The following is a 13,507-nucleotide window of genomic DNA, read 5'->3' as shown; positions in this document are numbered from 1 at the left end:
GGTAAAGCCAATGATGTGTAATAAAAGTCCAAGTAGTCTTGAGACATAGCCGAGGATAATTCTGTCCTCGGCATATCCGAGGTCCCCCTGAAAGTAAGGGCAAGAACGGTATAGGAACAGTTTGGAAAAAGAAATCTAAAATATCTATGTCAATAGAGAAGGGGACGCTGGATAGTATAACGACCAAGGACAAAGGGAAAGCTGCCATTACTGCCATTGAATACTCTGCACCTGACAGAGCCATGCTCTTCAGCTTTTACAACCACCCCCAACCACTTTGAGTATGGGCTGATGGGACAAGTATCAATTCTGGAAAGTCGATCCTACATGTGGACGTAGGATAAGGGATACAGGCTAATATAAAAAGGAAAAGAAAGCAATTCGAAAGGGGTGGGGGGAAAAAAGGCCAAGAACCCGAGCCTCCCAGACCGCCTCAAGGAGAAAGACTCCTCGAGCGAACACGGTTTAATTTTGTATGAACACCACGACTAACTCCCGTCCGGTGACCAAGGCCTAGCCTTTCAAATCCATGCTCTATAAGTGATATTGTTTGAGCCTTTTTACGTGCGAACTCAATATCATTTTGGGTCGTTACAAATTGAGTCCTTACAGTTAGAAAATGGATTTTGTTTTTGGGTAAAATACTATTTCGATCTCTAAATTTTATCAAACGTTTGTTTTCCATCCCTAAACTTTTAAAAGATCATTTTTTGTTTCTAAATTGTTATTATTTTTTTCAATAGTTTAAAGACAAAAATAGAAATAGAAAAATAAAATTTTTTAATAGTTTAGGGTTATTTACAAACTTTTCAATAGTTTAGGATTTAAAAAAAAAAAAAAAGTTTAGAAAAAAAAAAAAAAAACTTTGAGATGAAGAAGAAGACAAGTCTAACTGGTGAGAGAAAAAATAAAATAAAATATTGATTTATACAGCAGTAGTAATAGTGTAAATAGAAAAAATGTGGGTGTAATAGACCCACTAATGTGGGTAGTTTTTGAACAAAAATGTATAAAATAGACAACTTTTTTCTATTTTAGACTGACTAATACGGTTGCTCTAAAGGTAAAATTGTTTTTATCCTCTTTCTAAGAAAAATAACATAAAATTAACAAGCCTAGGGTTGACAAGGGAAAAAAACCAATGTGTGTGGTTACTATTACAATTTACAAAGCCTATTTCTAGCCAATTTGAAAATGAAAATTCTGGTAGAAGAAAACGAACCTAGATGTAGCAAATCTTTTTTAAAAATAACAATAAAATTGAAATTCTAGCAATTAATGTTGTTGAAATCTCCTTGATCTCCACCGCATTGATTATTCACTGGGCCAATAATGTGGGCTCTTTTAGTTGAAATAACCCTAGTCGTGTGGTGCTCTAGGGTTTTCTCACAAGTCTCAACTCTCTTGTGCATGTGACTCAAAAAGAATCCACCAATAAAAAGTGTGGCCAGTCGTCCCAGTCCCCCAACGGTATTAGCATATATAGCTTGAGTTGGGACTAAAGTAAAAAATAAAAATCCTAACTCTAACGTGCCCTTGGGCCTCATGTTATCTCATTAACACCTACTTTTTTTAATTGTTTACTTTTTCACCTAGATAAAATTTAGGTATAGTACATTAGATTTTCCTAATTAAATTCAAATATATGACTCTATTATATATTGTTTTTTCTTGGAAAAGATAATCATGTTTGTATTTTATTGATCAATGTAATCATAATTGTGAATTTAATTGGACAAACCTAATGTATTACATCTCCTAAAGAATGATGCCTAAGTTTTAACTTCTTCACCTACACCTACGCAAATATATATATATATATATATATATATAAATATTTTTGTTATTTTTTCTCTTTTCTTGATCAATTTATTAACTTAGTCTTGAACCCAGGTATATTGGGCTAGGTATAAATGTGCATTTTCGAAAGTCCATAACAAATTATATAGTTTTTGACTTTGGAACGAATAATTAAATTTATAAATGTACACACACACATATATATATATATATACACACTTTGAATTAATTAATTTATAAATAATATTTGTAATTAGTGGTAATCTTGAAATAACAAATCAACACTGAAATATTTCGTTTACTTACTCAAACTTAAACAACTTCTAGTATGGTATTGAAAACTTTGTGTTATAGTAGTTCAAATAAATATAAAAAATCTATTTTGAGAAGTAGGAATTAACTTTAGTTCTTTCTTAAAAAACAAATAAAAAATAGTTGTATCTTTTAGGGAATAACAACCCTAAGTAGTGAGTTGTATGAAACTAAGATAAATGGCTTTATGTTGATTGGGATAAATTGGTCAACCAAATCCTACTTATTTTGTTTTCGTGAAAGGATTGACACTATAAAAAACTGCTATATTTGAAGGATTTTTCTTGTTATTGGTGATGGGCAAGTATTTATGGTGGGCTATGCTTTTAGGCTGAAAATTGTATGAGTGCTCAACAGTTTTAGGCCAATTTTTAGTGAGTGCTTGGTTTACGCAATGCATCATTCATGGGGTCTTTCAAATGCTCCAAACTCATTTATAATATTTTCCTTGGAGCCCAATGAGGTAGAAAAATGAAAGGATATCAGGCCTGGGTTTATTTGGGCTGGAAACTTGTAACATTAAGACTTTAATTTTTGCTTGGACCATTTGCTTTGGGCTTGAAAAAAATGGAGAGCATTAGCACCTAATCTTTCATATATCATATGTTGGTATATTTTAGCACCAAGACACAAAAAACATGCATTATCGGGTTTCCAATTGTAAATTTTTTTACAATCTTGCTACAATGAGGTCTTACTTCTATAATGGTACTGTAGCAGATGATATAATATAAAATTAATATTTTCTCTCTTCGTCTCCCACTCCACATTCTCTATCTCTCTCCACATCATATTTTCTTTGATTCTCTCTCTCTCCTTTAGTCCTCAGACTTCACTCCCTCCCTCTCTCTCTCTCTCTCTCTCTCTCTCTCTCGTTCAAAGCTTGCCAACGGAGATGGGTTAGGCTGTTTTGCATGGAGTTCATCCGTGTGGGCGCAACGCACAATTGGGCCCTTTTATGTAATCTTTGATTCTGATTTCTAGGGTTTGATAATTCTTTATGTAATCTCTGATTCTAATTTCTAGGTTTAATCTTTCATCATATCTCTAGTGATTGTGAATCCATATGAATCTTTAGGTTTCATTTCATTTTCTTAGTCAGCATAAACAGGTGAATGTGTCCATTTTCTTAGTTAGCATAATTAGTTGTAGTATTACGTAAATTTCAAGTTTACTCTGTTGGTGTCTTGTGTCATCTCTTGGTGTCTTGTATATGATATGCATATCATATACAATACAGCAAGGGAATACACAAACACAAAAATATTTAATTATGCTTTTTTTGATTTTCAGATTTTCTCCACTATGAATCCACAACCTTATGGTGCATGCTTTAATTGGCGATGCCAATTAAAATGAAGTGAATGAACCCCCAAATGCAATACTTATAGAATTTGATAATTATGTAATGGATGATGTGGGTCATATGGCCACTAACAATTACGATAATATTGTTTATAATGATCAAACGTATTGTTACAGTAACTTATTGCAACCAAAAATTTGTTGCAACAAATTATAACAAGAATATTTTTATTGCAATAAAGTATTTTTAATAATAATAAAAATATTATATTCCAACAAAACTCTATTACAACGAAATTTTTGTTGCAATAGTCTATTGTCACAGACTTTAATGCAATAGTGGGTAACGAAATTTTTTTCATTGCAATAGAGGTTTATTACAACAATTTGAAATTTATTGCAACAAAAACCCTCAAATGCAATATTAAGAGATTTTGATGATTATCTAATGGATGGTGCGGGTCATGTAACTGCTAACAACGACAATAATATTGTTTATAATGATCAACCGTATTGTTACGATAACCTATCAAAACATAAATTTTGTTGCAACAAATTGTAGGAACAATATTTTTTGTTGCAATAAAGTATTTTTTATAATAATAAAAATATTTTATTGCAACAAAGCTCTATTGCAACGAAATGTTTGTTGCAATAGTCCATTGCCACAGACTTTATCACAACAGTGGGCAACATAATTTTTTCTGTTGTAATAGAGGTTTATTGCAACAATTTGAAGCTAATTGCAACAAAAAATTTCGTTGCAATATAGCTTTTTTATTGTAGTAATTTGTAATTCGGTACTTTATTAGTAATTTCACTAATTTTTTTTCAATTTTTCTTTAATATATATTATGAATTATAATAATGGTTATTTTTTTTTTTTTTACTCGGAAAGTAGGATCTTACGATTCTCAAGATTAATTGAATGCAAGATGGTTGCATTATATGCTGGTTTCCTTGGTGGGTTTTGCTTTTTCAGCCCTTAATTTGTTAACCTTGAAGTTATAGAGGTTTAATTGCTCATGTATGTCACAATTGTGTTATGTAGAAACTGTGCCTATTGGGACTGTGGATGGGCAATGTTCATCTGGGCTTCAAGCAATTGCTGATGTTGCTACAAATATAAGAGCTGGATTTTATAAAATTGGTAAAGAGCATATCCCTCCAAAGGGAAATTATTAGGGCCAGCTGGTAGAGTCTGCCACCTTCTTGCAAGAAGGTGGGCCCCATACACATGGGACACAATCATGTGAGAATGGAATAGGCTCCAGGCGGAGTCAATAATTCACTGTGCCCCACACTGCTTTGTCTTCTTCCTGTATTTTTTTATTTTCTTGGGTTAAAGATAAAGATTTATCTCTATTAATTTCATACAGGCATTGGAGCTGGCTTGGAATCCATGACTTCTAGTCAATTGGCAGGGGAAGGATCGGTGACTCCCAAAGTACACTCTTTCTCTCTCATCATCTTTTACTAATATGCATATGATTGTTGGTAAAAATACAAGACAAGATAATTAGGTTCTCAAATGATCTTCCTTTCATAAGTATAGGTAAAGATTTTTGAACAAGACCAAAAATGCCTTCTTCCCACGGAGATAACCTCATAAAATGTCGTACATCGTTTTGGTGTAACAAGGCAAGAACAAGATCAAGCTGCAGTAAATTGAATGAACCTTTTAGTGTTCAGAGTGATCCAATGCATTTTTTTTTTTCTATTGATTTTCTTAAATTTTTCCTGTTAGGTCTAGTCACATCAACGAGCTACTGCTGCTACTGCCTCTGGTAAATCTAAGGGTGAAATTATTCCTGTACCAACCAAGGTATCCATTATTGTATTTCAATTTTAGGCTTTGATAAGAATTTCACTATTCTATTGCACTTCTAGTAGACTGTTATTGTGCAAGAGCATACATGGTTATTTCATTTGAAATAGATTTTAGATCCAAAAACTAGTGACAAGAAGACTGTTACAATCTCTATTGATGATGGGATTTGACCTAATGTAAGATTTTCAGATCTGGCAGAGCTACAGCCTTTTTTTAAAGAAGGGAGTACCACTGCTAGTATTGGATACATAACACGCATGATTATTTTTCTCATAAACGAATCACATTTAGTTCGATTTTATACCATTTCATAATTTGGTACTTTTATCATAGGCAATTCTATCCAAGTGAGTGATGGTATGGGGGCTATTCTCCTTATGAAGAGAAGCATTGCAGTGCAAAAGGGAATACCCATCCTTGGTGTATTTAGGTATGTAGCTTTTGGATCATGCTTATTCATTTATCTTAGAAGTTGCTCAAATAATGTCCAGCACATAGGCAATATTCACATTGTCACTTTAATGCACAGAAGCCTACTTTATTATAGTGTTTGGTTTCTATTGGTATTCTCACTACTTCTGTTTGGTCTACATATATTTGCTGGAAGCCTCACCACTTACTAGTCCCTAGTTTCTCTTGTTAATAACAAATTTCACAAATAGTTTCATGGACATTAATTTGAAGTGAAGTATCTTCCACCAGTGCTCACCCAAATAAATAAGCATGTAAGTTAATAAGTGTGCTCTGTAATTTCAGTGGCTCTTTGGGACAATGTAGTGAAACACAGTAAAGAGGTTTTGTCATTAATTTGCCTTGTCATGGTTTTACATTGTTCATTGACCTTACCATCCTATATTCCAGGGTTCAAAACACAATAAAGAGGTTCTTACAACTCCACGTAGAATGAATACTTCTCTCACAACCTCAACTTGGAAACCTTATTCATCATGTTTTTATATGTTAGGAGTTGACTCTTTGTGAACCCTAAGTTATCGCCCTGGGTGGGACCATGCCTCAAGACATGGATGCCTCTTGTTTGAATCTCCCTTTCCTCCTCTCCTCCCTCCCCTTGCATGTGCTAGGTGGAGGGTGAGGTCGTGGGTTCAAGAGCCACAGGGTGCATGTGTTATCAATCTAACATTTTTTTTACCTCTTTTCATTAAATTTTTTTTGTTGTTATCAAAAAGTTCACATTGACTTATTTTTACTGTTATCTCATTAATTGCTTGAGCCACTATATTAGTATTAAAAACAAAAGAAAAAAAAAAGGACTATTAACTGCTACCTCCGTCATACTGGTCTCCCACTACCATCAAACCACCGAAACCCCTACCGATAATTTTTTATTTTTTTATTTTTTCTTTTTAAAATAGGGGCTTAAATATAATGTAAGTTTGGGTAATTTGGTTGGATTTTTTTTTTTTTTGGTGTATAAGTAGAGAGAATATTTAGTGCGCAATTTAAAGTCATATTCTACCATGGTTTTAAATTATCTGTAAAAGAGTTGAGCATGCTTTTATTTCATAGTATGTAGTCTGTGAACACAACATAAATTAATTGATTTTCATGGTCCTGTTACTTTTTTGCATTTATTTTTGTTTTCATGATTTCAAAAATAATAATAATATTACCTTGAGAATGCTACAAAAGGGCAATGAAGTTACTAAACTAATTTTTAATATCTCAAAATATATATGTTTCTTTACTCTAATTTAGTTTACTTTTTCTTTATAATATATTTGCAACATTTTCCAAAACCGTCTTATATAAAATATCATAAAATAATCCATGTATCGCACTGGCAACTTACCAGTATATTTAAAAGCAAAGACCTAGCGCATTCTTTGAAATTTTCTTTATTTAGTTTTATACTTTAACAAAGTTTGCATTTATATTAAAGTATTTATTCATTGAATTAGCCAATAGAGTAAATGCATATATTAATTTTCTACTGTAGTACATTAGTAATTTATATTTAAATGAATTTATCTAATTATTTTTTATAAACTCTATATAGAAAATAATTTTTAGTTGGAATAATAATAATAAATTTAGAATATGACATTCTTACTTATATTTAGTTGTTTTGACAACAATTGTCACAAAAGTCTTAAAAAAATTAAATATTTATGAATTCACTAAAATTAATCTTAATCTGTTAAATTTCCTAACTTCTTTGTGTGTGTGTGCGCGTACGCACGCTCATGTGTTTGTGTGGAACTAACATGGTAGTACGTATTCTATGTAATTAGAAAGATTACTAATATAATAAATGTGTTTTTTTTGTTATATTAATTATTTTAAGCATAATGAAATTTTAATATCATTTTTCTAAGATTTATATCAGAAATAATTTTTTTTTTTTTTAATGTGAGAAATAATTGATTTGAAATATGGCATTTTTACTCAAATTTAGTTATTTTTGCAACAATTGAAACCATATCCAACAAAAAGGGAATTTTTTTTTTTAGTAACACATAATCAAGAATGTTAAAAAAAAAAAAAAAAATTGAAAGATATATGCATTTTTTAGTAGGCATGAAACATGCCTATCTATATTAGCTACTATATAATGCAATTTTCAATTTGTAAACACATATATATAATATGATCAAATCACTATACTACTCTTAGTGTATTCCTATTTTGTCTATATATAAAATAATTAAAGATTACAATTTTTTATAATGAAATTTATTGAAATATCTTTTTTATACATCGATAGTTGGGGTGAGGATCTGAATCCTGGATGTTTCAATTGGAAATTGAGGTGCTAATTAATTGAGTTACAAGATTTTTGACGAAACTTATCAAAATATTGGAGAAAACTAATCATAAGTTGCACCGCACATCGTGCGGGAACTCAACTTGTTACTTCTAATATACTAAGAAAATTACCTTCTGTTGGTCCTACAGGACTTTTGCTACTGTTGGTGTTGATCCCACAATCATGGGTGTCAGCCCAGTCACTGCAATTCCAGTTGCTATCAAGGCTGCCGGTTTAGAGCTTGATGATATTGACTTTTTTGAGATTAATGTGGTATAAAACTATTGTAGAAATATTTATTTTGTATTTAGGAACTGTGAATGTATAATTAATTAGGAAATTTGCAACTATGTAGGCATTTGTATCCCAATTTGTAGCTTGTTCTAACAAGCTAGAACTTGATCCAGAAAAAATCAATGTGAATGGATGTGCTACAAGTATATTCTAGAAAATTCAAAATAAGTTAGATTACACTATCTATAATTTTGAAACGCTGATATTACAAGATATATATATAACATGCACCTAAATTCGCAAGATAAATAGTAGATGCAAGCATGATATTATATGGTAATTCTTAAGCTTCTTGTTTGAGTTACTTAGTATTACATCACAAGTGTCTCATGAAGATGCTATTGGTGACAGGCTTAAATTGTTGTCTTATACTTTAGTTGGAGCTTCAACATAGTATGGAGATTGTCTTTTATCAACAAAGAAATTTGTTTGACTATTGTGTCTATTACATGTGCTCGCTATGTTGCTACTCTATTGCATGAGATGAAGCATTGTGGAAAAGACTGCTGTTTTGGAGTGATATTAATGAGTATAGGTACTCTTATTTCCCTTCTCTGTGTGTAAATGATGTGCAAGTGCAAGCATGTTTATTTGCAAGGATATGCCACTCATTACGAATGTTTTTAATTGAAATGTAGGCTCTGGAATGGGGGCAACTGTTGTTTTTGAAAGAGGGATGCTTTTGATAACCTCTGTAACCCTAGGTAATTCAAAGCAACATTGTTTTATCTAAGGATGCAAGCATTGTAATAATTTGACATTATGTTTTGTTAAAAATCTACAGGGACTAAAGGATTGAAGTAACTAGTTAACATTTCTTCTCTACACTCTTATTCTGCATTTTAGTGTCAAGTCAAATCATTTGGTTATGCTTAGGGTGTTAAGATTCAAACCTTCCCAACCATAGGAAGGAGGCAATCCCATATTTGTTTTCTCCAATTTTCAAGAACTCAAACTTTCTATGTAGTAATCATATGGACTTACATGTGCGATTTAAGTTCCCTCAGTGCATTTTGTGCAAGCGAATTTAAGGAATCAACTTTTCCAAATTGAGGTTAAGGTTACTTATCAATCATCATTTCTGAACTATGCAGAAGTAGGAGTCATGTATATTAATTAATTGCCTTTTCATCCTGGAGGAATTTTCCAGCAACCTGCTTTGTAGGTGAACTTCTTCCCTTAAAGAATGTTAATTTAATTGTCATATGGAATATAGAGCTAGCTTGACTTGAAAAATTTATGCTGCCTCATCTTATAGATCGACGGGGCAATTTTTTCTTCCATGATACTAAATCAATTCCTCCACTTTCACAACAAATATTTAAAGTCCTCCACTTTCACAATAAATTTTAAGCGGTAGGTTGTTTTTAGATACAAAATAGAAATTTTACTCTAATCTAATTTAAGTGTGTATGTGTAATGTGAGTAAATCTCTTTTCTAGAGACTTGAATCACCTCACAAGTCCTTATACTTGTAAAGTGACCATTGCGCTATAGGTGCATGGTTGTAAGTGATGGTAGTAAGTGGCAGGTTGTTATTAGTTATTATTGGTTGTTATGGGTGGACAAAAAAATAATTTAAGTTATGGATTTAAATTAGAATAAATAATAACTTACCACATATGATTGTTGTGAAAGTGTTGTGGATATAATACTTTTTTAAATAATTATTTTATGTGACCAATATAGATCTTCATTTTCAGAGTGTGTGGAACTCATATGGTAAGGAAAAAAAAAGAATATATATATATATATATTCTTTTGTTATTTGCTACTGACTAATTTGCAACGACGAATGATGGTATAAATTTCACATACACAATTTGGTCCAAATTCTAATAAATTACAGGCATTCAATCCATATCTTCCTCTACAAAGCTGTAGAGGCTGCCTCTATTACTAGATGTTATGCATGATAGTATTAACTGCAGACGAGATGGGCAACGAGATTGAATGTAAACGTTGACGGCATAAGATAACTTATGCATTGCACGGCTTTCCTTCTTTTCTTGTAATTTGAACATGAAAGCAATATGTGTTAGACGTGAAGTCATTCCTCTTCAATCTCCGTAATTTGTTGATGGATCAGTAAATTGTTGATTTGTCATGTATTGGAATTGTGATAGAAATTTGGATGAAGTTTGGTTATTAATTTATTTAGAGTGAGAGCTAGTTTAGGGTTTGAGTAGGGTTTTTTACAATAACATCTCAGCTATTTCTCGTTTTGTTGTCTATTTGTTCTAGGAAAATTTACAATGACTCGTCAATGTTGCGAAAGTTCCTAGATGGGTTTTTTGAACCTCTGTGATTGCTAGTTTTTGTGAAATTGTTCATGTTTTTGTTGAGCTTTTTACTTACAAATTTAGAATGATAGTTTTTGATGTTCTGGTATTGATCATGATGTGCTTCTTCTAGCCAAGCCACAGGTTTGTGTTCTGTTCAACCTTGTTTCCATGTGGTGGTGTTCTATTACCATTAAAATAAAGTAATGGGCAGTAGTTGGAGTTCTTTGTATATCGGCGGGGGATTCACCTGATGAATTGTGTGGTTAGTTCACTATACCAAGAGCATTCTACCACTGTCATGACATATTCTCAATCCCCCTAACATTAGAGCCATTCTTTCTTTTGAGTAATGACTTCCATGTTCGAGGTGGAGGCAGCTGCTTGACATTTTGAAGCTTGCAATTCTTTCTTTTCATTGTTTGAAGAGGACGCTCCTTGCTTGCTTTTCTTTGCCTTTAGCATTGACGCAGGCATTAGGCATACCACTCTTGTACAAGCAGTTCCTTGTATTTCTTAGTAGTATTAGCATCACTCAACTTTTTCTCATCAATTTGACTGGGTAGTGGGTAATGATGTTTGAGTTTCAGAAACTTCTCTGTATCTTGACATGCAAAAAAAATCTGCGAAAGGACAATTATGTATGTTTGCATCCCTTTCTCATGATTTTGCATGCACCACATGCCATAATGTCCGTTTCAGAAGCATAGGAAGAAAGTCATAAGTGTCAATTTCCTAATCAAAATTGAGAATCTATATATTGTGTATGGAAACCTCTGCTTGATAATATTTCACTAAGTACTCTTGTATGTATAAGAGGCAACCTAAGAAAATATCACAAACAAATAAGGGGTAATTACCGCAAAGTACATGGCTCAAAGAACTTTAATGTTCAAAAATAGCAGGTGGGAAGCCTCGTCATGTTGCACAAATTGTGTCTGAAAACCTGCAGAATAGTTAAATATAAACAATATTCATGATCTTATCAAAAAAAAAAAAAAAAAAATTCATGATTGGAGTTCCAAATTTTATAGTACTAGACTTAATTAAATAAAACAAACATCTACCAAATCCTCTGGTTTGAAAACACATACCGGTAATTTCTAGTAGTGATTTGACAGAGCCATAAAAATGAGTTGTTATTTAAGTACTCCGAAAGTATTCTCTTTCCCTCTCACAGAAAGGTGGGTCTCGCCTACCATCAGCCAATTTCTATGTTTCATGGAACAAACACCCTCTTAGGGCAATTTTCTCACCATTTGCCTCTGGCACCACTATCTAGTTTTTGATAATTTAGAATTTTTGATACCATGTACAGCCTTTTGAGCTCTCTGGAGTGAGGAGGAGAAGAAAGAGGCAAAATTTTGAAGAAAGCAAATACCCCAAGCATATATATATATATATATATATGCACACATTTCTTTATGTGTTTTCTCATATATCTTTATTATATCCCAAACTTTATTTGAAAAAGAAAAATAATTTCTTTTTATATTTTATTAAGTTTTTTTTTTCTCCAATATTTATAAGCTATGAAAGAAAAACAAATGTTAAAAAAAAATGAATTTATTTATTTATGATAGAAATTCTACTTCAAGGACTAACTAAGGAGGAGGCCCAAAGGAGCCCAGTCTCCTATGGGCCTAATGAAAAAAATTAAATTAAATTTAGGCTCCTCTACCAAGTAGCTTGACACCTTCCCTTTCAAAATGATCAATCCAACCTAATCTTGTCTGGCTTAAACCCATGTAAAACCTTAACCCAAAATATTAAAAAAATTTATTAAAAGAGTTTTTAAAAAATAACAAAATAAAAACCAATGATGTTTTGTGTCTTTTATTTTTATTGGTAGATAAATGCACCTTAATGTATTCAAAAATAATGATTTTGGGTATTTGTCAAGGTTGATAGTTCATTAATATTATATGGATGCTTATTTGAAGTTTTTTTCTTTTTCTTATACCCCAATCTCCCCTATCTTGAAATCATGGGTCCGTTCCTATCTTATTCTAAATGTGTATGTGTGAAACTCCCTCTTAAAGATTTGAAATTTTTAATAGAGGAAGAAAATATTATAAAATAACTTTTACCTTTTAGAAGTGTTAGGAGCTCAATTTTAAATTTAGTAATTGTGCGGCCAGAGAACTTATGATCCTGCCCACGCTCTACTGGGGCCCAGGGCTTGTGCCGAGGAGGGTATTTGCCGAGGACGAATTGGGAAAGGCCGAAATGCCGGGGGCACAACCGAGGATGACCTTGTCCTCGGCATTCCAAGACTTCAAATGGAAGAGCAACATCTCGTTGAAGGCTGCCCCCAAAAAGCTTCCTGAAGAAGAGGCGAGTAGAATGGGACCCACGTGGGGGTACGATGCGGAACTGGTTCAAGGTAAATACGTCCCCTCCGCATTAAATGCGTCCGCCAACGTCCTAACCATATTAATGAGAAAAGACGTCTGAACAGGGTGACTTCGGTTATCGCAACTAACAAAAAGTAAGGGGAGGCAGCTGATGGGACGGGTACTGAAGTAGGCACTTGCCTGATCAACAAGTGGAGGGCTAAGATCAACCAAGAAGGGCTATATAATGTGAAAGTTGATGCACCAAAAAAGGGACTGGGAAAAAAGGCTAAGAACCAGAGCCTCCCAGACCGCCTCAAGGAGAAAGACTCCTCGAGCGAACACGGTTTAATTCTGTATGAACACCACAACTAACCCCCGTCCGGTGACCAAGGCGTAGCCTTTCAAACCCACGCTCTATAAGTGATATTGTTTGGGCCTTTTTACGTGCGAACCCAATACCATTTTGGGTCGTTACAAATTGAGTCCTTATAGTAGACGTTTTGTTTGTTCCTCGGCCTGTTTTTGAGCACCATCTAAACCCGCCGAGGCACTATCTCTTCCTCAGATAGCCTCCTTT

The 13,507-nt window shown here is 32.9% G+C and overlaps 1 pseudogene; it reads left to right on the top strand.

The window, feature by feature from the left end:
• Positions 1-3,865: 3,865 nt before the first annotated feature.
• LOC115949859 lies at positions 3,866-9,067 on the top strand (annotated as a pseudogene).
• The last annotated feature ends 4,440 nt before the right edge of the window (positions 9,068-13,507 follow it).

This window comes from Quercus lobata, chromosome 6 (assembly GCF_001633185.2).
Source record: "Quercus lobata isolate SW786 chromosome 6, ValleyOak3.0 Primary Assembly, whole genome shotgun sequence".
Lineage (NCBI taxonomy): Eukaryota > Viridiplantae > Streptophyta > Magnoliopsida > Fagales > Fagaceae > Quercus > Quercus lobata.
The sequence above is the reverse complement of the archived record's forward strand: the minus strand, read 5'-3'. Positions and strand labels throughout refer to the sequence as shown.